Here is a 7,216-nt window from a genome sequence, read left to right as displayed (position 1 = left end):
CCCATGCCGGCCCTCGCGGTGCCCCCCCTTGCTGGTGGCTCACCCACCCCTCGCGGGCGGTGCTCTGCTAGAGCCGCTCTACGAGGCCCTTCTCTCAGACCTTCCCCAAGGCGTGGTCAGCGGGTGACGAAGCACCCAGTGCGTGGCCTCGGCAGTGAGCTTCCCCCGGACGGCGAAAAAGCCGGGGTTATCGGTATATAGAGACACGCTTCGCTTTGTGCTTTCTAGGGCAGGGTGAGCCGCTGGCGCTACCCAGCGTGCACTGCGTTGTATGGTAATTTATTCATGAGGAGGCGTGGCCGAGGGAAGTTTCTCCTGTGTGAGGAGGAAGTGCGGGCTGATGCCCAGAACTGGGTCTGTGTCAGGGTCTGAGGCTGAGGCTGGGTCTGGGTCTGGGTCCTGGGGGCCAAGCAGCCTCCCTCGTCGGCTTTAGGGGCCAAGGCCTGCTTGTGTCAGGCTGCGAGGCTGATGTGACAACGTGTGGGGCCGAGCAGTGCTTGCACTAGGCTGTGGGGTTAGAGCCCGCTCGTGAGGGGCTGTGAGGCTGAAACCTGCAGGAGGTGGGTTTCGGCTGTACTTGTGACAGGCTGATCCTCATTTGTGAGGGGGCCACTGCCCTGTGAGCTCCAGGCAGGCCTGGTGAGGTGCAGCGAGGGCTGAGATGCTGGGTGAGGGCAACCTGGGCCAGGCTCAGGGCTACTGGGGGGACCTGGGGGTGCAACCCTGCAGAGCAGCACCCTTATCCCTCATCACTGCTGCCCCACGAGGACAAGGCTGGAGGCAGGTGAGAGTAGCAACAGGGAGGGCAGAGTCAGCTTGGGGTGAAGTGGTACAGGAGAATGTGAGTGGCTTTAAAACACCCCCAGAAATGTGAACCTCCTTAGTGTTGGGGTTATGTATTTCTGGCTGGGCAGATACCATACAAAGAAGCGCTCCCAGCACACAGCAGCATTGCCCTTCTTCCAGGCCTGAACTCCTCTGGGTTTGGCTCATAGGGCTGGCCAGGACTGGCTAAGTCCAGGACTCTGCACTGGGTGAGTCAGGACTCTGCACTGGGTGAGTCTAGCTGATAGCAGCACAAAAAATCCAATGGAATTCCTGAGTACAGGACTCCTGGGATGCTTCTGCCTCTTGTGGTGCAGGAAGAGGCCCCTCCGTGCTGTACTGAGTCTGTGTTGGGGCTCAGTGTCCTCACAGCTCTGCCTCTTGTAGGCACCTTTCTGTCCATCTGTCCCAGTTGCAGGAAGCTTTGGGCAGCAGTGCTCGTGGGCCAGCCCTTTGTGGGGTCAATATGTCGCTCCCCTGGCTTTGTAAAGTCTTTTTGCTATTCTCCAGTCTTTTGGGTTGCTTTAAATGGGCTGAGCAGTAAGCAAAGCTCTCACCTGAGGCCTGGCATGTCCTGCTTTTTTTTCCCCAGATTGAATGTGGTCTGTCTTGTTCCTCAGGCAGTTTCTTTTCTGGAGGAAAATAATAAACACAAGGGACTTCTCGCTTGTATAAATTTGCAGATCTGGCATATAGTTTTAGAAATAAAACTTGAGGGGTTGGGATGGCTCCTCAGATCTTTAGTTTCTGACTCTACTCTTAGCCCCCCTGAGGATGTGAAGAGTCAGGTGGTGAAGTTTGTAGCATCCTACAGATCCCCACAGGAGAGGCAGCCACACGTGTGGGGGATACAGGAGTTTGCTTGCTTTTCTGAGGCCTGTTGTACTCTTTCTGGCACCATGGGGGTATGGAGATTGAGTGTCATGAGGAAGAGGCTGAATCTGCCTTGTCTGGCACACAGTCAGGCGTCAGTGAAAGAGCTGAGAAAAGGGGAGAGGCTGTCAATGATGTCGGTGGCTTCTGGCAGCAAGGGGGGGTGGCTTGGTTTGTGTGAGATGTGATCTTCCCTGAATTTCTGTCTCTGGAAATGTAGAGGTAAGACAGCTGCCTGCTTGGGCTAGGAGGGCTGGAGGTGCTGATTTTTTTCTGTGTGGCTTTGGGTGTTTGAAGTAGTGAATATCCTAGGGAAACTGGGTGTCTTGGAAGTTTCCCCGTGCGCTGCTTTTTCATGGCCTCCCTGTGAACTTGAGGTATACTTGGTATTAAGACTCCCTTTTCCCTCCCTGTCCTTTCTTCCCTCAGAACACTGGGAATGCATTAAGCTGATGCAGTTACTCAGACTGATAGCAGCCATTAGGGCCTGCAGTCTGAGGGTTGTAACACCCGGGGAAGCTCTCTGCTGAACACCCTGAGCTGGGGTGTTTCCAGGAAGCCCTGGGATTTTCCTACCAGCTATGTCTGAGCTCCCCAAGCTGAGGGTGTTCCCACTGAACTTGACTGTGCCTGAAACTGATTTCAGAATTACCCTCCCCATCTGCCAGTGAGATGTTGCTTTCTTGCTCCCCTGCAGCATCTTGCTCACCCAGCCTCTCCAGGCCACAGCCCTACCCAGCTCACAGTTCTTGGATGCTTTCAGTCTCATGTGGGTCTTGCTGGGTACAAGGCCACACTCATTTAGAACTATTATTTATTAAAAGAAGCACGGGGGTGGTGACCCTGTCTCGATCCCTTCAGCTCCTGGTGACATTTGTGATTGAGCTGGTCTTAAGAGGTCACTCCTTCCCCCCTCCCTTAATGATCTGCTGTAGAAAGCAAGCTTTCATTGCTTACTCAAGTGTCAATTGGAAATAAATATTAATGAAACCTCCATTGTGCTCTCATGGCTGTGGAGGGCTCATTTGGAGCTTCCCGGCAGTGTGGGGAACTCCATGATGGTTCCATAAAAAAGTGTTTGTGAACTCTGCTCTGAGGTGCTGTGCAGGACTTTGAACTCCTGGCACAGCACTGTAACACTGGTTTGGTGTTTTCTAAAGCAGGTTCTTGCACTGCAGTGTGGGTGCTAGCCAGGGAGGGGTTCCTGGGGACATTTTGGGCAAGTATGGGAAAGTTTGGTGGTGCTTTGCGTGCCAAACAGTTTGGTTAGTGGAACCTCATGCTTTCCAAGGCTCTGAGCTGTGATTAAAGCAAGGGAGGATATATTAAAATGGCCTTTTTGGGTTGCTGGTACCAGCTGGGAATCACCAGAAGGAAGGGGATGGCAGCTGTTAGATATGTACAAAGGAAGAGCATATAATTTGGGCTTGTGCTGCATTAAGCTGGACATGTCCCTTCCAGCTTCTGCTACTCATTGTAGGAAAATCAGTGTAGTAACAGTTGTTTTAGGAAATATGGGGCTTTTTACATACTAATCTGGAATATATTTTAAAGGCAGTGCACTGGGCATTTTAACCAAGGTATGTTTAGTATCTGTGCTTGAATGGCAGCAAATTTCCTCCCAGAAAAGATTCTGGAGAGAGAAAACTTTATTTAGGTCTCTTGCTCTGATTCTTTATGTGTCTTGGGTCAGGCTGGGTGGGGTGGATAGCTGGTGGCTTATTTTCTTGTCTGTGGGGAGATATCTGCTTCACTCCAGATCTGACTACTTTGCTTTTGCTTTGGGCAGCATTTTTTTCCCCTCCAACCTGGGATGTTCTGTGGCCACAGAGACTGCAGGAATTTTTGCTGAATCAGTGGGATTTAGATGGTGTCTGGTTTTAGTAACAGACATGAAATTACATAAATTCTCCCTCAAAACCTTTGTATACCACTTGCCCCTTGTTCACCAGTTTTTTGCATCATGCTGTATTACTGTGCATCCTCTCGCTCCACAAAGAGCCTGTTCCAAACTCCTCCAAGCAAAAGCAGCATCACCTTTCCTGCAGGTCTGCCAGGTATGGCTCAGCTGAGCTCATTCAGGCTTAAAAAAAAATGTGGTAGCTGTTGTGTGTTGTCTCAGGGCTATGGCCACTGCAGGCTGTTGTGTCTCAGCAGCATGGAAAGCCTCCAGGGCCACACTGTGCATCCTCTGAAGGTGCTCAGCTCCTTCATCTGACACCCAGGGATGAAATGCAAAGGTGGGAGCTGTGTGGGAGTGTGGGACACTGTGTCTCACAGTGTCCAGCAGCTGCAGTAAAACTGGCTTTTTACTGTAAGCAAGGTATTAATAGATCAGAAAGCTGATCCTTCAGTTCCCCCCCCCCCCCCAAAAAAAAAAACTTGTGGAAAAGCTTAGCTAGTGCAGGAACATCATGTGCCTGGGGAGCTTGCAGGTAGTTTTGTGACCTGGTTAGCACATCCTGGGAGTGTTTTGGAAGAAATGAGGAAAAGGGAGATTTGCAGTGGCAGGAAGACTAATGAGCTGCCTCTGTGAAGGATACAGGTTTCATACCTCCTCATCTTTGCTCACCCATGCTTCAAGTCCTCAGACCCCTAACACTGGTAGGAAAGGCTGACCTACAAAATCTTCCCTGAGCCTCTGTCCATCCACCCGTGATCTTGGAGTAGAATCCATGTGAGGAAGAAGCAGGAGGGGCTGCTGGAGCTATGAGCCCACAGGGACCTATGCCACTGCTCTTGGAGATTTAACCTTCTGAATATCACCTTGAGGATGTGGATTATATTCACAGAGGAAAAACAAAAAAACAGCCTAAACCAAAAACCAAACCAGAAAAAAAATGCTAGAAGGCTTTGGCAGTGTAGGGTAAAAGCATCACCTTTCTTGACATGTTTGTCTTGAGCAGAGATTGTATCTGGTAGTAGGATGAAGAGAAGCTGCATGCTGTCTGGTGTTAATTACAAAGGGAAAATGACATGAAAATCAAGTGAAATTGAATCCCACTGCATTTGATATTCCCAGAGTTGAAGGCTTCGGTGCATCTCATTAGTTTAAAAACCCTGATGGAGAGAGCTCAGCTTCAAACAGGAAATTGGTATGACATTGAGACCTGGGAGAGGATTAGCTGCCTGCCTGTGAACTTGTCCAAAGGATCTGAACATGTAAATGTTCCTGTGGAGCAGCTCCCTGCAAGAAGGCACAACAGTTAATTAAGGCCCCCAGGACCCTACAGTTGCAGAGAGGGAAGGCTGAAGGCTGTGCACGTGCAAAGTCCTGCTGTTTTTTTCTCTCTGTGGTGGAAATACTGCATGGGCTTTACAGATAGGTCCAAAGCTTTGGGGTTGTGGCCCCTACTTGGCTGCTGGTAAAAAAAAAAATACTTTACTATACTTCTAAGTGAAATTTGCAGGCAGTGGCTTAGGGTGCAGTGTGCTGGGTCTCACATCTTGGCAGAGGTATCTCTGGAGGCTGTGTGGCTGGGAGGTGAATTTGGGGTTCCCACTCATCTTGGGGACTGGCTTTTGTGCCAAAGAATCTGGTTCCATTTTAGGACTCTGCAGAGGTATTGAGGGCCAAAAGCTCTGTGGATCTCACATTTGGTGCAAAAACACATCTGGTTGCTGTGACCTGGTGACCTCTTTGCTCTAGCAGGATGAAAATTGAAACACCAAGGCAATGTCCTTGCTCTATATGGAAATCTTTGTGTATGTTGCCTTTGCTTGTGTTTGATTTTTGGTCTTTTATTTTGGTTTGTGGCTTTTGGTTTGTTTTTTTTACTGCTGGAGCTGATGGGAGATAATGTGCAGGGAATGAAGGCCATCAGATATGCTGAGCCTCCCAATTTGTACCTTGGAGCCTCTGCTGGATTTACCCTTCTGATGAGTTTTGTACTGACTGTATGTGGAGAGAGGTTAATATCCGTTTTCTCTGGCAAACACCAGCCATGCTGTGTGTGGTCTGAAGGCAAGGTGGTAACAGTGAAGAGTCCAGGACTCTGCAGCTCACTAAATGATGTGGTTTTTAGTTGACTGTGATCTCTGTGGTAGATAGAGTCTGCAGACAATAGTGGTATTGTTGTGCTACTCTTGTACTTGGGAGGGCAGTTTCTAGCTGGAACATTGCAGTCTCCTGAGCAGGATTGTTGGAAGGGGGGTTGCAGGGCCCTTTGCTCCCAGCAAGATGAGGGAAGCTGCTGAATCCTGAAAGGATCTGCCCTTCAGTGGGATACCTCTGCTTTGGACAGAAACCCCTGCCCAGGTGGCCAGAAGGTGCTGATCTTTGCACCCCTCTGGCATTGGCCACCTCAGGGGAAAATCTTGTCTCTTGTTGAAGCAGTTGCCTGTGCAGGCTGTGCCATCATGTAGGGGCAGGGATCCTCCTCATCCTCCTCACTCATCCTCTGCCAGTGCATCTCTCTCAAGCCCTTGTTAAAAGAAACAGACTTTCAGGTTTCTGCAGGGGAAGAAGAGCTGCAGAGGAGCCCCAGAGGAGAACCCTTGTCCCAGCACAGTGCATTGCTCCAGCAGGTACTGCTGCTGGAGAAGATTTGCCTGGAATTGGGGTGCTGTGCTTTATGTAACTTGGTGGTGTTGCAGCTTCCATCTGAGTGTGGCCTAGTTTGGGATTCACCAGCTGGGAAAAGCTGTGAGTGAGGAGGGCTTGAGGGAGAGCTATAAAATCCCCCATGAAAGTGATGAGGAGGGAAGTGTTTCCTGCAGGGCAAGAAGCAGGGGTTTCCCACCAAAAATACCAGGCAGTGGGTTTAAAGCAAACAGCATTACATGCTATGTGTAGGGGGAGGAAATAATTCAACCCTGGAAACTTGTTGTCCCAGGATGTTGTGGAGGCCAAAAATACCATGAACCTTTAAACAGTAATTCAGCAATTTCATGGCAGATAACTCTTGACTATGGGCAGAGAACACAGTCCTGGAGTGATTTATAGCTTGGGAGTCTCTAAGTGCCAGTCTGTTAGGAGCTGGAGAAATGTCCTGAAACCACAGCTCCTTGTTCTTCCTTCAGTTCTTTCCAGTAGCACCAAGCCTGGTTGCTGCTGGAGATAGGAGGCTGAAATCAGAGGGACCTACAGTTGCTTGGCTGATGGCTGTCAGGAGTGGACAAAAGCAGGTAAATGACCCTACCCTGCTCCATCTGTGGATAGAAGCTGGGAGGCTGGGATCAGAAGAGCTGTTCCAGGTGATGGGTGTTCCTCAGTACAGGCAGATGCCTGAGAGGTTCCTCCAATGCTCATACCCATAGTGCAGAAGTTGAGGCTGTGTTTGGAGGGTTGCTTGGCAACAGCCCCTCTGAGCAGCTTTAGGGAATTGAACAGGTAAGTAGTATTAATAAAAGCATATCAAAATATGTAAACATATCTATCATTATCTTTGATAATGAAGCAGTGGTTAATGAGTATTTGCAATCAACATGCCTACCTGGAAGCTTTCTTTGAAAGCATTTCTGAGGCTTTTCAAACAACTCTTTTATTTTCCATCATTTTACCAACCTGTTTTTTCAA

The sequence above is a fragment of the Heliangelus exortis genome, chromosome 8, assembly GCF_036169615.1.
Source record: "Heliangelus exortis chromosome 8, bHelExo1.hap1, whole genome shotgun sequence".
Lineage (NCBI taxonomy): Eukaryota > Metazoa > Chordata > Aves > Apodiformes > Trochilidae > Heliangelus > Heliangelus exortis.
This window is presented reverse-complemented; position numbering follows the sequence as displayed.